The sequence below is a fragment of the Herpailurus yagouaroundi genome, unplaced genomic scaffold (assembly GCF_014898765.1).
Source record: "Herpailurus yagouaroundi ecotype Mexico unplaced genomic scaffold, PumYag 166, whole genome shotgun sequence".
In the NCBI taxonomy this organism is placed as follows: Eukaryota; Metazoa; Chordata; class Mammalia; order Carnivora; family Felidae; genus Herpailurus; species Herpailurus yagouaroundi.
This window is the reverse complement of record NW_024412407.1, coordinates 25,846,921-25,864,446: the sequence shown is the minus strand read 5'-3', so window position 1 is coordinate 25,864,446 and position 17,526 is coordinate 25,846,921. Positions and strand designations below refer to the sequence as shown.

At 39.2% G+C, this 17,526-nt stretch overlaps 1 long non-coding RNA gene across 4 annotated transcripts in view; it reads left to right on the top strand.

Annotated features, from left to right (window-relative positions):
* LOC121038817 (uncharacterized) overlaps window positions 1-17,526 on the top strand; it is a 66,262-nt gene that overhangs the window by 7,077 nt on the left and 41,659 nt on the right. For 3 of the 4 annotated variants that reach the window (XR_005794523.1, XR_005794522.1, XR_005794520.1), the window contains exon 2: window positions 7,710-7,805. This is a non-coding gene — a long non-coding RNA (uncharacterized LOC121038817). Of the gene's footprint in view, window positions 1-7,709; window positions 7,806-11,932; window positions 11,974-17,526 lie in introns of those variants that run through there. The other variant, XR_005794521.1, reaches the window with a different exon arrangement.

Below are 17,526 nucleotides of genomic sequence, written 5' to 3'. Positions count from 1 at the left end.
AGTACATGAGACTGAGCCTCGTGTCAGGCTCTGGGCTAACAGGGCAGAGCCTGCTTGGGATTTTCTCTCTCCCTCTGTCTTTGTCCCTCCCTCGCCCACTTACTTTCACTCTCTCTCTCAAAATAAATAAATAAACTTTAAAAAAAAAGGGGGGGACTCTATCCCAGAGAAACACTAACAAAGCTCAAAAAGTTGAGTGTACAGGCTATTAATGGCAGCATTCTTTGAAATGGCAAAAGACAAAGAACAACACATATGCCCATCATAAAAAGACTGGTTGAATAAACTATGTTATTTTGCATACTTAAATAATATACAACTGTAAAATAAAAATAATATCTATATACTATTATAGAGTAATCATCAGAATATACCAGCTAAGCTTTAAAAAGAAGAGGGGAGGGGCGCCTGGGTGGCTCAGTCGGTTAAGCGGCCGACTTGGGCTCAGGTCATGATCTCGCGGTCCGTGAGTTCGAGCCCCACGTCGGGCTCTGTGCTGCCAGCTCAGAGCCTGGAGCCTGTTTCAGATTCTGTGTCTCCCTCTCTCTCTGCCCCTCCCCTGTTCATGCTCTCTCTCTCTCTGTCTCAAAAATAAATAAATGTTAAACAAATGTTAAAAAGAAGAGGGGAAAAAAACAAGTGTCTTTTATCTAAGAAAGGGGAGGAATAATAATACAAAGAAATTGTACTTACGTATATTATTTTTATTTCTATTTATTTTTTTAAATGTTTATTTCTTTTTGAGAGAGAGTGTGAATAGGGAAGGGGCAGAGAGAAAGGGACAGAGAGGCTCCGAAGCCAGCTCCATGGTCACATCAGAGAGTCTGATGTGGGCTCGAAGCCACAAACCATGAGATCATGACCTGAGCCTAAGTCAGACGCTTAACCAACTGAGTCACCCACGTACCCCAGGCTTATATGTCTTCTGCTTTGATACAGTAAGACATACCCAGCACAATGAAGTAGTCCTGCCAAAAAAGAAAGAAAAAAGAAAGAAAGAAAGAAAGAAAGAAAGAAAAAAATTGAGCCTGAATCTGATCAAGTCTCTAATTACCAGTTCTACAGAAAATACAGACAAACATGTTAAACAACACCATGGGGATGCAACCCAGAAAATCCAAAACATGGGCAATTCTATAGAACAAAAGACCAAGTTTCTTATACAAATATATTGCAAGGCAAAAAAAGGTGGTGAAAGTTATATATTTTAAAGAATTTAAGACATAATTCAACCAAGTGTTGTCTATGACTCCTGGGTAGATCCTTATGTAAATAAATCAACTGCAGGAACATTTTGGAAACAATTGGAAACATTTCAATTTTCATTAGATGCTTTAATTTTGACTAAATTTTGACTAAATTTTAAATTTTAGTGCTTTAATTTTTACTAAATTTTAATAAATAAATATTTATTGTTTAATAAATATATAAATAAATATTTATAAATATACATTTCTCAGGCATAATAACAGTCTTATAGAAATTTTAACTCTTTATATTTCAGAGATCCATATAATAATAAAAGCTTTATTTTAAAAGTTCTTCTACCATGGGGCATTTTACTCACTTTACTATCTGGAATACTCATGACATTTGGGTTGAAATCTGAAAGATGAGTAGAAACCCAAATGTTGCTTCCTCATATAAACTTTTCCCGAATCCCCAGACTAGGTCAGCTTCTCCTGTTATGTACCTTAAGTTATCCTTTCTGATACTAAAATAATGGTAACTAGATAATTAATTATGCAAGTAGCTAATGTCTTCTGCCATAATATATAAGCTCCATGAAGTCAGGTACCTTCCATTTCAGCCTCACCATTGCATCTCTGACACATTATGCCCAATAAGCATTTCAGTGTATTTTAATTGAAATAACACAATTACATACCCCTGGGGTACCGTTCTGGGTCATTCAACAGAGCCTGCAACTCTCTATCTGAGGATCATGAGTTCAAGCCCCATGTTGGGCATAGAGCCTACTTGAAATATATATGCGTAAGACATGGGATACCTGGATGGCTCAGTTGGTTAAGCAACCAAATCTTGATTTTGGCTCAGGTCATGATCCCATGGTCGTGGGATAGAGCCCTGCATCAGGCAGCTCTGAGTATGGAGCCTGCTTGGGATTCTGTTCTCTCTCTCTGTCTCTCCTAGCTCAAACTCTCCCAGTCTCTCTCAAAATAAATAAGTATACATTAACAAAAAAGAAGGTATTTAAAAAATGTATACATAGATGCATATATGTATATACAAATGTAAGAAGAGGCTCTGGTGGATTCCCAAGTCCAATGGAATGCCAAGGACTCATGAGGAGATAACATCCCTGATTCAAATCTTGACTCTGTCATTTACTGTGAGATTTACTCACCATTCCTGTAAAATAAAGGATTCTAGGGAGAACTAAGATAATGCATTCAACATTTCTAGTACACAGAAGTATCCAACAATTGTTAATTATTGTTTAGTTATTCATTTATTCAGCAACATTTTTCTGTGGCAGGAACTGTTCAGGGAACCATATATCATGATGAATTAGAAAGGTGATATCCCTGCCCTCATAGAACACATTTTAGTAGAGGAAAAACTGATAAACAAGTAAATGAATACTATAACTTTGGGCAAGTACATAGACTGTAAAGGATGATAGAAAACAATGATAGGGAGACAGTTTTAAATTGAATGACTTGACAATAACTCTCTGGACAATGATGTCCTGAAAATAGGAAGAGAAGAGCAATACCAAGATGTAGGAAGAAAAGGGACAATAAAGAAATTAGCTTCTCCATGATAAACTATTATGTTTATAGACTGATTTATTTTCATTATAGGTTTGCCAGGCTTTTTTTCTTTTTGGTTTATGTAATTGAAGCTGTTGTTCAGAGCACACAAAATAAAATTATATATTTTTTTATATTATAAAGATGGTAAAAATTGTTTTCAACTCTTCTGTATATAATTTTTGTTTATTGTTTGTTATAAAGCGTGTATTCCCCCAGAACAATGCCTCTTATAGTGGACATTCAGAGAATATTTGTTGGATAAATGAACTTGTGAATGAAGAAAGCACTACCTGTCAGTTGTTGGAGAAATTTAAGATCTCAGGTAAATGATAGTTCCTCAGTGTTTTAGTTGACCAGCTGTGTGGCCCTTTTAAATATATGCAAACAGCACCCCTTTCAAAGAGCTCTTAGGAACTTTTGACTACAGGGCTCTCCCTTCCCCCACCCGGCTGGATGTTTTGAGGCATTTCCTCTCCTGCTAACCACTAGGCAACTGGGGGATGGGGAGGAGAATTTAGGTGTAAAATTGACCCTGGAACTGGAGAATGGTGATAATTTGCCTCTGGTCAGTAAACATTCCCCCCTCTTTCCTTCCTGTAACACAGTTTTTTTCTTTTCTTTTCTTTTTCCTGTAACACAGTTTTTGCAAACAACAAAGTATTTTTAAAATTCTATTTCTGTGATCATATTTTCCACAGCAGTGTAAAAGCCCTGAGGCATAAATGAACATCACTGTGCCTTGGAGAAAAGCAAGCAAGATGAAGAATGGATAGCTGAGTGCTGTTGTTGTTGTTGTTGTTGTTGTTGTTGTTGTTGTTGTTAAGTAATTGAATTGACCCTTTATTTGATATTATCTTTCCCATTTCCGGAATAAACCATACATATTCTCACTTGTTACTGCTTTTCCTTTAGAATGCACCTTCTCTCCCTACCTACTCAAATCTCACTGCCTCTTTCAATATCAATATTTACTGTGGGACCCAAGGAATTTAACAAAAATCCCCTAACCCTGGACGAGCAGAGCAAGACTAACTCCATTTTATGCTACACCCACCATCTGATGTATAACCCCCACGTGACCTAAGACACTCCCCCACCCTAGTCAAGCCGCTGAGCACACCCTTACTGGAAACCGGCTCAAATAGGAATGCGGAACCCCTAACCGCCAAAGAATGTAAACCCCACCTTTTGCCTGCCAAACTTGCGCGCCAATTCTGACCAGAGTGATAGGCTAGTTCAAACAGTTACTATAGGGTAAATTGTAATTCAATTGGCCACCTGCGTGTGGACTGACATGACTATGCAACTTTCTGTGTGTGTTACAATCTCATTGGCTACTGGCCCCTATAAAACTGCTATGCCTTTTAACCTAGGGGTCCAAGTCCCTGCTCCGCTGAGTCGGGTATACTTGGGCCCAAGCTCGAGTTTGTAAATAAACCCTCGTGCATTTGCATCGGTATCGGTTCCTTGGTGGTCTCTCGGATTCGAAATTGGGGGCATTACATTGCTAATAACACTTTATATAAGGCATAAAATGTAGACGTTGATCTCCAGAAGGCTGCAATTCAGGTGTGTAGATAAAACATTCATACAAAATAAATGTAACTGTAATAAATGACCATAGTGGGTATTAACTGAATGGTTTGGACAATAAATTATTAAAGGAGTTCGAAAAAATAATTCGGGAATAATTAGAGAAGAAGCCTCATATAGAAGGTAAAATTTGAATGGGACATTTCTAGATAAGTGGAAAGTCATTTGAGAAAAAAATCAACAGCAAAAATGTTAAAGAATGCTTATGGCATAGTCTAGAAAGTATGATCAGGCTAGTTTGGCTGGAGTTGGGATTTTTTTGGAGAAAGATGATAACTTGGGAGAAAGATAGGATATACCTGGAAATATATGTAGCAATCAGAATTGGGAAGGAGGTGATTCAATAGATAAGGCTGAAGATAAAGAACATTCTTGTGTAGTCAAAAGAAGCCATTTAAGGATTTTTTTCTGGTGGAAAGAAGCCTAATTGGAACAATATTTTGCTACAATAAATTACATGAGGATTCAGGACCTCATAAATTGAACTGCTGAAGACTGAAAGCAAAAAAAAAATCCCTGCTGGGAGCACCTGGGTGGCACAGTCAGTTAAGCATCTGATTCAGGTCATGCTCTTGCAGTTTGTGAGTCCAAGCCCCGCATGGCCTCTGCACTGAGGTTGCAGAGCCTGCTTGAGATTCTGTCTTTACTTCTCTCTGACCCTCCCCCACTTGTGCTCTTTCTCTCTCTCTCTCTCAAAATAAATAAACTTAAAAAAAAAAAATCAGTGCTGTACTTCAGTCATTAAATTGGCATGAGGGACGCCTGGGTGGTTCAGTCAGTTGAGCACCCAACTCTTGGTTTTGGCTCAGGTCATGATCTCATGGTTTGAGAGGTGGAGACCCTGTGTCAGGCTCTGGGCTGACAGTGTGGAGCCTGCTTAGGATTCTTTCTGCCTCTCTCTCTGCCCCTGCCCCACTCACATGCACACACACTCTCTCTCTTTCTCTCAAAATAAATAAATAAACATTTGGAAATAAACATATTTCCTCTCCAAATCTCCCATATACTTGTCTGCTAAATATAATAGAAAAGAGGTGAGAAGGAAATTCTTAAGGAAGAATTGATGAGAATTAGACACTATATATCAGGGAAAGAAAGAAATGAAAAAAAAACATACCTCTGTTTCAAAACAGAGTGAAAGAAATGATGGCATGGTGGCATCATTACTAGAAAAAGTGAAGTCTGGGAGTCAAGAAAAATAAGTTTAGTTTTGTCCATGTCGGGTTCTGTGAAGTCTTCCTGAACCATTTTACTCTGCTTTGACCACCCCAAAACTTGGTGATATGACAAGATTCATTATGCTCACAGTTTTGTGAGTTGATTGGATGGTTCTGAGAAGGAAACTAAAATGTCTTCATTTTTATTTATTTTTTCACTTTTTTTTTTTGTTATGTTAGAGAGAGAGAGAGCACGTGAGTGGGGGAAAAGGGTAGAGGGAGAGATCCCTCGACCCCCCTGGCCTTAGCTGAAATCAAGCGTCAGATGCTAGACCCACTAAGCCACCCAAGTGCCCCACAACTTCATGTTTAGAAAGGCTCCATCTTTGCTGGTTTTCTGCTGGGCCTCATTTCACCTTGCATCTGAATCAACCAAAGAAGCTATGTTCCCAATCTGAGGGGGAAGCAAGAAAGTTAATGATTCTCCGAATTTCATCTTAGGCCCCCAAACACCTGATAACATCTAAGAAGAACCGGATTCCAAATGTGTTCCAGGACATTAGCTTTGTGGGTTTTTTTTTTTTTTAACGTTTATTTATTTTTGAGACAGAGAGAGACAGAACATGAACGGGGGAGGGGCAGAGAGAGAGAGAGGGAGACACAGAATCGGAAGCAGGCTCCAGGCTCTGAGCCGTCAGCCCAAAGGTTGACGCGGGGCTCGTACTCACAAACCGCGAGATCGTGACCTGAGCTGAAGTCGGATGCTTAACCGACTGAGCCACCCAGGCACCCCCAGGACATTAGCTTTGAACAAACATCCACCGATGCTGATATCAATATCCCCTACCTGCAATAATTTATGAAATAACACCGATTGTTCACCTGTCATTTGCTTTGATCAGACCCTACTGTGAATTCCTGAAGGAATACATAACCTGGACCTCTTTCTGATACAAACCCCTAACATCACACAACGAAGAGACTCACTCTCCCTTCCTTTCCAAATCTCCCGTAAACTTGTCTGCTATACTCAAACACTTAAGCTATTCAGTAAAATCTGCTTTCACTTGCTCCTGGCTCAAGTTTGATTTCTATTCTTGGCTGGTTCTGCAGGACCCTCTCTGGGTCCTCTGACCCAGGCTGTCTACGTTACTTCTATAGGTTTTGCTGGGCCCACTCATGTGACTGCATATAGGATGGTTACACTGGAATGTGCTCTTATAAATCTGTCAGTTCGGCACTGGCTGTCTGGTCTCAGGCTCTTCTGCATTGCCTGCCATCCTATGGCAGGATAGATTGACTCTAACATGGTAGACTCAAGAAGCATTCCAATTGGGCAAAAACTATCTTCTGCTGAAATGTATTGCCTTTATTGTTTCCAAAGTTTGAAAAGTACACCCATGGTCAGGACCCATCGTCATGAACTAGTCACTTCTTCCATGTAAAGTGACCTTGATGGCTCAAATGACATCAAACTAAAATGTTTTGTTTTTTATATTTAGGGCCACGAAAGGTGGGCATCCTTTAACTGATGTGTTGCATAAATACAAATATTCTCGTGACACAGAGTAAGCTACAAAGACAAAAACACCCTTTTTACCTTTTTCTGTCAACCTTGTCTTAGTTTTTAAAAGTTGTATGTTGAGAATCAAATAATCCTACCTTTGGGGCACCCTGAACTTTTAATGACAGTGTATCAAATCCATCTCTTTCCAAATAAAAGATTGTCTAATGTTCCAAGAGCACTTGTTATCCACAACTTTCTCCACTTTTTCGTTTTCTGACTCAGAAATAAAAATAATGGTTTGAGATGTTCCCTGAAGATTAGTAATTTTGTGAAAAACAAGCAGGGATTAGCAGAATGAGGACACCTTAGTCCACTTCCTCAATTATTACAGACTTAGAGTAGCAAACCATGAAGTTTTAATAACTAAGATGTAAGGAAAAAATAGCTGGTAGACAGCATTGGAAAGTTGTCTGGAAAATTTTTGCTTGGGGTCAAATAGAAAAAATAAATTAGAGAACAAAGTTGATCACAGAATATAGTACTTTTATGTGATGTTTCATTATGTAACAATCTAAAATTTAAGTTTAATAGTTATTTTAAAATACTTTTTGTCGTCGAAATCATAATTGACTGAATCAAAGGCTCATTTCAGCTCTCTTCCTACCTTGCCAGGGTACAACCTATCCACACAGGAAAATACTGATGGGCCTTCCTTGTCACATGGTGATGGTGACTGGAATCACAGAAATGGTGTCTAGAAGAAAATAGGTAACTCGCTCCTTGAGGCTTCTTTTTTAAATTTCTTCCTCTGTTAAGTGGTCACAACACAGTGTTGTTGCTTAAAATATCTGCTTCTCTGAATAATAGAACAAAAACTTAGCAAAAGCTTTGGATTTCTAATCTTCTAAACAATGCACAAACTCCAAAATATGAATAGCTGATTTACCCACTTGGTAAAATCTAGAAATTGCTACTTCAGCTGGGAAAAAGCCTGTCTGGAGCTTTTTGCTCATCATTCATTGAGCTCTTATCAGATTCCTCACTTAGGGAATTCCAAACCCAACTTCCTACTTTTCAACCTTCCAGTCCTATCTGTGGTCATACTTTTTATTCTGGAAAGGGCAAAACCAGATAGTCTGATATGTGGCATCTATAATTTGACACCACACTAAAAACCGGATTGTTTTACTTTGAAATTTCAGTTTGAGATGAAACTTGTAGATTCACATACAGTTACAAGAAGTAAAAGAAGAGTCTCATGTACCATTTACCTAGTTTCCCCTAATAGTAGCACCCTGTAAAACTCTAGCATAATAACATAACCACCAGCTGATATTGTTAGCTCTCCAAAAGAATGTTTTGTTGTCTTATGGATTAGCTAGCTCATGTGAATTCATTGGCCAGCAGGGTAGCCTGTGCAAGCTAATTGTGTAACCAATTGAAGTTAAGAGTCATGCAGGAAGAATTGGATTAGTTATATTAATCACACTGAATGAAATTAATTACGTAATTGTGAGTTGTTCAAATTCAGTGCCATTAAAGGAGTGGTTCTCTGTGGGAATATAAGGAAAAGTACTGAGAAAAATCTTAGGTGTTTTTGTTTATTTATTTGTTTTCAAAATACACTCCCATTCTGATCAACTTTGATGTGTAGTACTGGGGCGGGCAGAATTCTAAAATGGCACCAAATTTTTCACCCGTATGTTGTGTATGCTATTCGTAGGACTGTGTATATGATGACTTTTCCTCTTGTGATTATGTTCTTATGTGGCAGAGGTGACCTTGAGATGTGGAGATTATCTAGGTAGGCCTGACCCAAATACATGAACTCTTTAAAAGTAGGGAGTTTTCTCTAGCTGGTTGCAGAAGGCAAAGTCTGGCTGGCCTGGAAGAAAGCAAACATACCATATTGTGAAGTAACAATGGTGGCCATGGGAAAAGACCTAACAGCAGCCTTTAGTTGCTTAGAGCAGGTCCTAAGTGACAGCCAGCAAGTAAATGGGACTTTACTCCTACAACTACAAGGAACTGAATTCTGCCAACTGCACCGGAGAACTTGGAAGTTAATTTTTCCTTAGAGTCTCCAGACAAAAACTTGTCCAGCTAACTCTTTGACTTCAGCCTTGCAATACCAGACTTCTGAACAGTTGGGGAGGTAGAAGATGAGAGAGAAACTCAGGTGACTCTGTAAGGACCCCCCACAATTCTGAGAGACCTCTGTTTTTCATAATCAGCATATTAAAATTACATTGTGCGGGGCACCTGGCTGGCTCAGTCAGTAGAGCATGTGACTCTTAATCTCAAGGTTGTGAGTTCAAGCCCCACATTGGGTCTAGAGCCTACTTAAAATAAAATTAAAAATTTGGGGCGCTTGGGTGGCTCAGGTGGTTGAGTGTCCGACTTCGGCTCAGGTCATGATCTCACAGCTTGTGAGTTCGAGCCTTGCATCAGGCTCTGTGCTGACAGCTCAGAGCCTGGAGCCTGCTTTAGATTCTGTGTCTCCCTCTCTCTCTGCCCATCTTCTGCTTGCACTCTGTCTCTCTCTCTCTCTCTCTTAAAAATAAACATTAAAAAAATAAAAATTAAAAAAAATTAAATTAAAATTTAAAAAATAAAGAAATAAAATAAAATTACATTGTGAAACTAGAGCACACCAAAGATTTACAACAGAAGGAAAATAATAAATAAAATTTCGTGTGGCCCTGACTCATGTTGGAATCATATCCAATAGTAGCAAGCCCAGTACAGTCACATTTAATTCACTATTGTCATGAACAAAAACTTATGGTAACTGGCACACATGTCATGTCGAAGCATATGTCTCATTATGTAAAAAACTTAGACGTCCCTGTTAAACCTCAAAATTTCTTAATTATTTCACTCTCTCTTGCTTTGCTACTTCATTTCTCTAAGGAAAGCAGATTTCTCCTTGTTGTCAAGGTAACCACTTTACTTTGATGTTCATGGGGCACTTAGGAAAAAGTCCGCTCTGTGCATTGATTTTTTTTATTGTTCTTGCTAGGAAGACCAATTCAGTTGCATTTAAAACACACTAGTCACTCCACGTGATTTATTATAAATACATAATCTTAACCCTTTTTGAGGGTTCATTCATCCAACAAATACCTACTGAGCTGCAGCTCAGCAGTATCTTTAAGTTAGGCTCTGGGGAAGAAGAGGAATAATGTGATCCCTGTTGGAGCAACACACAGCTTTGCGGTAGAGATGGGCTTCAAACAGGGAAATGCAGTGCAGCAAGGCAAGTGCTGTGGGAAAGGTAAGGACAGGGAATTGAGCAAACATTGAGGAGGAGTGGTTAATCCAGTTTGGGGAGATCAAAAAAAAGGCTTCCCTGAGGAAGTGTTTCCTATCGCTGTGGTAACAAATTGCCATGAACTTAGTGGCTTAAGACAACACACATTTGTACAGCATGGTGACTATACTTAATAATACCATGTTGTAGGGAAGCCTGGGTGGCTCAGTCTGTTGAGTGTCTTACTTCAGTTCAGGTCATGATCTCATGGTCTGTTGTGAGTTTGAGCCCCACGTCAAGCTCTGTGCTGACAGCTCAGAGCCTGGAGCCTGCTTCCGATTCTGTGTCTCGCTCTCTCTCTGCACCTCCCCCTACTCGCACTCTGTCTCTCTCTGAAAATAAAATAAAGATGTTAAAAAAAAAAAAACTAAAAAAAAAAAAAATACCGTATTGTATATTTGAAAGTTGTTAAGAGAGTTCTCATCACAAGAAAAAAGAAACGTAACAATGTATGGTGATGGATGTTAATTAAACTTATTGTGGAGCCCTGGGTGGCTCTGTCCGTTCAGACTTCTGACTCTTGATTTTGACTCAGGTCATGATTTCGAGATTTGTGAGATCAAGCCTAGCATGGGGTTCTGTGCTGACAGCATGGAGCCTGCTTGGGATTCTCTCTCTCTCTCTCTCTCTCTCTCTCTCTCTCTCTGCCTTTCCCCACTTACTCTCTCTCTCTCTCTCAAAATAAATAAACATTTAAAAAAAACTTATGGTGATCATTTTACAAGACATACAAATATCAAATAATTATGTTGTACACCTGAAACTAACATGTTATATGTCAATTATATATCAATTTAAAAAAAAACAGCACAAATTTACTTTCTTGCAGTTCTGGACATTAGAAGTCCAAAGTCAAGGAGTCACAGGATTGTATTCTTTCTGGATGCTCTGGGGAAGAATCTGTTCCTTGACCTTTCCTACTTCTGTTTAGCACATATATTCCTTGGCATATATGGATGTCCTTGTGGCAGAATGGGGCATTATTCAGCCTACCACAGGAAGTAACCAGAGAAGAAAACCGAAGAGTCTTCCAGGCAGTGGACACATGTGGAAAAGCCTAAAAGAGACCTAGATGAAGGGAATTATAGAAACTCATAGTTAAGTGTCTTTGCCTATGAAATGATATATAAATAGAGTAATAGTAGTTACCCCACCTTATCATATGAGATAATATATGTAAAGTTCTAAAAACAATGTGTTCATTCTGTGCTCACGCATAATGGTAGTCATGGTAATGATAAATAAAGGAAGAAGAAATCTACAAAAGAGGCTAAAATAGTAAGCAGAGACCATTAAGTCTTGTTGAATTAAACTGAGAGGGATCCATTGAAGAATTTTAAACAGAAATGTGGCATGACTACATATGTATTTTAGTTGACTGTCTGCTGAATGGAAAGCAGATTGCAAGAGACAAGACAGAAGTAGTAAGGCTGGGACAAGGGTGAAATAAATGAAGCACTTGCTTTGTAGGCACAATTTAAGAAGGCACTAAAAGACTCAGTACACAAGATAAATGATATTTTATTGCAATATATTTTTTAATTTTTTTTTAACGTTTATTTATTATTTTTGGGACAGAGAGAGACAGAGCATGAACGGGGGAGGGGCAGAGAGAGAGGGAGACACAGAATCGGAAACAGGCTCCAGGCTCTGAGCCATCAGCCCAGAGCCCGACGCGGGGCTCGAACTCACGGACCGCGAGATCATGACCTGGCTGAAGTCGGACGCTTAACCGACTGCGCCACCCAGGCGCCCCTGCAATATATTTTTTAAGATTTTATTTTTTTAAGTAAAATGTACATCCAAAGTGGGGCTCACACTCACGACCCCAAGATCAAGAGTTGCATGCATGCTTTACTGACTGAACCAGCCAGGTGCCCCAAAGCAATATTTTTTAAAAGTCAAAATTGGGGCGCCTGGGTGGCTCAGTCCGTTAAGTGTCCGACTTCGGCTCAGGTCATGATCTCGCGGTTCGTGAGTTCAAGCCCCGTGTCAGGCTCTGTGCTGATGGCTCAGAGCCTGGAGCCTGTTTCAGATTCTGTGTCTCCCTTTCTCTCTGACCCTCCCTCGTTCATGCTCTGTCTCTCTCTGTCTCAAAAATAAATGTTAAAAAAAAATTTTTTTTTAAATAAAAGTAAAAATTAATGCAAAACAACATGAAATAGCTTATGAAAATTGTAAATAATCCTAGGGTTATTAGGGAGATTATTGAAAGGATGTTATAATAATCCAAGTGAGAGATGATGAAAGCCTGAAGCCAAGGAGTAACAGTGGCTGTAAAGACGGATGGATTAAGGATAGCTATGAAGGGAATTGTGGCAGGAAGGGTTGGTCCTTGTATGAGAGTGTACTCAAGGGAAAGCAAAACATTTAGATGGGGGAAATGGTAGAGTGTGTCAGGGAGGAAATTAAGTTCTATTTTGGACATAGTGAGCTTAAGAAGACTCTAATACATTTAACTGGAGATTTCAGTAGGCAATTGGAAAGTGTGAATATAATGAAGCAAAAATTTTCTGCTCCTTCATCTGTTAGCCTCTAAGGTTCTTCATGATTGTCTTCCTGCCAGATCAGTTCTATGGCAAGAAAGAAAAGGTTCTTGAAGGACCTAATTCTTTGGGGTATAGGAGCAACAGGTTTGAAGCTACTTTTTGAAAGGGAGATAACCAGGGAGTGTCAGCTATGTGATAGAGCAATTGATGGATCTTCCCTTTGTCCCCGAACCATTTTCAGGTCATTGCATTTTCACTCTCACTGTTCCTTTATGATTCATGACCTCAACCTCTAACCTTTGTTGATACTATCACTTATTGACAACTTGGTCAATTTCCTCTTTCTGATCAAAGACTTTGACCCCTGGGTGAGCTGTCCATACCCTGTTATCAACATGGAGCTCTTTCATTCTTAAAATCTTACATGCCAACATACCACTCCAAGACTTTGATCTTCCTTCCGATTCTTCCCTTAGTCACTTCTGTTATCAATCAATTCCTTGAGCTCATTAAGACTTAACTGTCCTTGGGGCGCCTGGGTGGCTCAGTCGACTTTGGCTCAGGTCATGATCTCGCTGTCCGTGAGTTCAATCCCCGTGTTAGGCTCTGTGCTGACAGTTCAGAGCCTGGAGCCTGTTTCGGATTCTGTGCCTCCCTCTCTCTGACCCTCCCCTGTTCATGCTCTGTCTCTCCCTGTCTCAAAAATAAAATGTTAAAAAAAAAATTAAAAAAAAAAAGACTTAACTGTCCTTGACCCCCTGGATTAGGTGTCTATCAGCTCCTTTCCACCTTCATTTCTATTTCTATCCAGTTTATACTGCAGTGGTGCATTTTGTACCAGTATCCTCAATGCCCATATTTTGTTTCCTTTTGTTATATCACCCAACAGACTAACTGCAAGGACCATCACATAAAGAGATCCATATTGTATATTACACAAGAGCACCCTACAAAAGGAACAAATAGAAACCAACCCAAGCTCTATTCAAGGTCTTGGGGTAGTCCTTCCCTGAGGGTGCAACTTTTTCTAATCTGCTATGGTCTAGAGCAGAGGTTCACAAACTATGGGCACTGCAGACCAAATCTACCTGCTGCTTGTTTTTGTGTGACTCACAAGCTGATAATTATTTTTACGTTTCTAACTAGTTAAAAAATTCAAAGTAAGAATATTTTATGACACACAAGAAATTGCATTAAATTCAAATTTTAGTGTCCATAAATAAAGTTTTATTGGAATACAGTCAGGCTCATTCATTTACATATTGTCTGTGGCTGATTTCACACTACAAAGGCTGAGTTGAATAGTTATGATAGAGACCATATGGCCCACAAATCCTAAAATATGTACTGTCTCTGTCCAGCAGGTCTGTTGTCTCTGTTATCTGTGTACTAACATGTACTAATACCTGAACTATTAAATATTTGCTAGAGAAGAGCCAACAACCATTATACAGATTGGTGCATTGGACAATATATTCATGATCCTAAACCCCACCTGGAAAATCAACATTATGTAGATTTCCTTCTAATTTCCCTAGTCAGCTAGCTCTCTTTTCTTCAGCCTTTCATTTTTTCACTCCTCTAAGCCTCCAAATATTTCACCCCCTCATCCCAACAGATGCCTCACCTCCTACTTTTAAGTGAAAATAGAAGCCATCAGATTGGTACTCCCTCAGTTTCCTGCTTCTGCACCTACAAATTTGGCTGCAGTTGTCCTCATCCTTTATTTACTACCTCGTGTTTCAGTAGAAGTGGAACTATTTATTTATTTACTTATTAAGTTTATTTATTTTGAGAGAGAGAGAGAACAAGCAAGGGAGAGGGGCAGAGAGAGAGGATCCCAAGCAGGCTCCACACCATCAGCGCAGAACCCAACATGAGGCCCGAACCCACGAACTAGAGACCATGACTGGAACAAAAATCAAGAGTCAGACGCTTAACCGACTGAGCCACCCAGGCACCCCCTTTCCACTCATTTACAGCAAAATCTTCAACCAGTGCTCTGGATACTGTCACCTTCCTCTTCTCCAGTGTCCTATGGCAAATGATTAGTTCTCCTCTCCCTTGAAGCCTAACATTTCCCTGTCTATTGGTTTCTCATCATTAACATTTGACAAGATAATTATCAATGGACATAGCTAACCTCACACTCTCTTCCCTGAAAGAATTTCTTGACTTGGCTTCCAGGGGGTCACATTTCTAATTTGCCTACTTTCTCATGAGCTAGTCCCCTTGTCTCATTTGCTGGTTCCTTCTCATGCCCCCAACTTTTAAACCAGTAGTTCTCAAACTTTTTAGTCCCAGGACCACCTTTACACTACCTTAAAAATTATTGAGAACCTCAAAGAGCTTTTGTTATGTGGCCTGTATCTATCAATATTTACTCTTCTGGAAATTAAAATTGAGACTTTTACAAGAATTATCTATGCCAAAGCATAAGAGACTCTTAAAAACTGAGAACAAACTGAGGGTTGATGGGGGATGGGAGGGTGGGGAGGGTGGGTGATGGGTATTGAGGAGGGCACCTTTTGGGATGAGCACTGGGTGTTGTATGGAAACCAATTTGACAATAAACTTCATATATTGAAAAAAAAGAATTATCTATTGATTCATTTGAAAATAATAATTATACACCAATTACATGTTAATAGAAATACCATTTTTATGAGAAAGAAAACTGTATTTTCCAAAACAAATTAGTGAGAAGACTGACATTGTTTTTACATTTTTAAAAATCTCTTTAATGTCCAGTTCAGAGGCCTAAGGATGCACAAAGTACAGCCTATTGGCCAAATTCAGCCCACTGCCTATTGCTAGAACACAGCCATACATATTCACTTCTTTTTTTTTTTTTTAATGTTTATTTTATTTTTGAGAGAGACAGCATGAACGGGAGAGGGGCAGAGAGAGAGAGAGAGAGAAGGAGACACAGAATCTAAAGCAGGCTCCAGTCTCTGAGCTGTCAACACAGAGCCCGATGCAGGGCTCAAATTCATGAACTGTGAGATCGTGACCTGAGCAGACGTTGGACGCTTAAGCCACCCAGGCTCCCCTTTATTCGTTTACTTCTGTATTGTTTATGAAAGCTTTCTCACTACAGTGGAAGAGTTGCACATTTGTGGCAGAGATTGTGTGGCCTGCAAATCCTAAAATATTAGGTATCAGGACTTTTATAGAAAAAAAAAATTGTCCACTCCCGGTCTGGTGAAATAGAGAACAGCTGGATCCTCATTTCTGCTTTTCATTCAACCTAATGTAATAGGTTATTTTCATTGAAGCATATGAAGAAAATCTGACCTCACCAGATATGTGTTTGGAAAAGGAAGGAATATTTTAATAGCCTTTTCAGATAATTCGGGACATTTTCCTTTGATCCCACATCTCAATTCCAAGAAGTGGTTTCTTGAAGATTAGTTGTAAAGTGTAATCTAAAATCTTACCAATGAACTTTTTAAACTTACATTAAAATCTATTCATCTATCTTGCACTTGGAATGGCTCTTTTAGATGCATGATTTGCTAATGTTATAAATTGGTCATTTGGAAAATAATATTTCCCTAGAGTGCCTGGCTGGCTCAGTCAGAAGAGCATGTGACTCCTGGGGCGCCTGGATGGCTCAACCAGTTAAGCCTCTGACTTTGGCTCAGGTCATGATCTTGCAGTTTGCGACTTGGAGCCCCAAGTCGGCTCTGTGCTGACAGCTCAGAGCCTGGAGGCTGCTTTGGATTCTGTGTCTCCCTCTCTCTCTGCCCCTCCCCTGCTCGCACTCTTTCTTTAACGCTCAAAAATAAATAAACATTAAAAAAAAAAAAAGAAGAGCATGTGATTCTTGATCTCAGGGTCATGAGTTCAAGAACCATGGTGGGTATTGAGAGTACTTAAAAAAATAAAATCTTAAAAAAAAGAAAAAATATTGTTTCCCTTAATTATGCAGATCTTCCAAATGTTTACACATCTCATTATATGATATCAAAAAATCATATTTGTTATTATTACAACCCACCTCATCAAACAACTATTGGGAACCTATCAAGCTTGGTAGATATATGTCTTCCAAAAGTCTAAGTTTTGCTCGAATGCTTAAATTTTATCACTGGCAACAAATGCCATCCGTTTATTTTCCTTGAAGTGGCAAGGTCACTTGGTTCATTTTCAAGAAAATGTCTGCTAAAAATCCAAGTCTATATAAAACCATAATGTTTTCTGTTAGTCAGTTTTTTTTTATTTTTTTTTTTATTTTTTATTATTTTTTATTTTTTATTTTTTTTTATTTTTTCAACGTTCTTATTTATTTTTGGGACAGAGAGAGACAGAGCATGAACAGGGGAGGGGCAGAGAGAGAGGGAGACACAGAATCGGAAACAGGCTCCAGGCTCCGAGCCATCAGCCCAGAGCCTGACGCGGGGCTCGAACTCACGGACCGCGAGATGGTGACCTGGCTGAAGTCGGACGCTTAACCGACTGCGCCACCCAGGTGCCCCAGTCAGTTTTTTTTTTTTAGAAGATTTTATTTTTTAAAGTAATCTCTACACCCAATGTGGGGCTTGAACTCATGACCCTGAGATCAAGAATCACATACTGTACTGACTCAGCCAGCCAGGCGCCTCTGTTAGTCATTTTTTTTTTCAAGTAAAAATTGTGTTCCATGAAAAATATCAGTTAGTTTGACTTGCAATTCAAACAATGG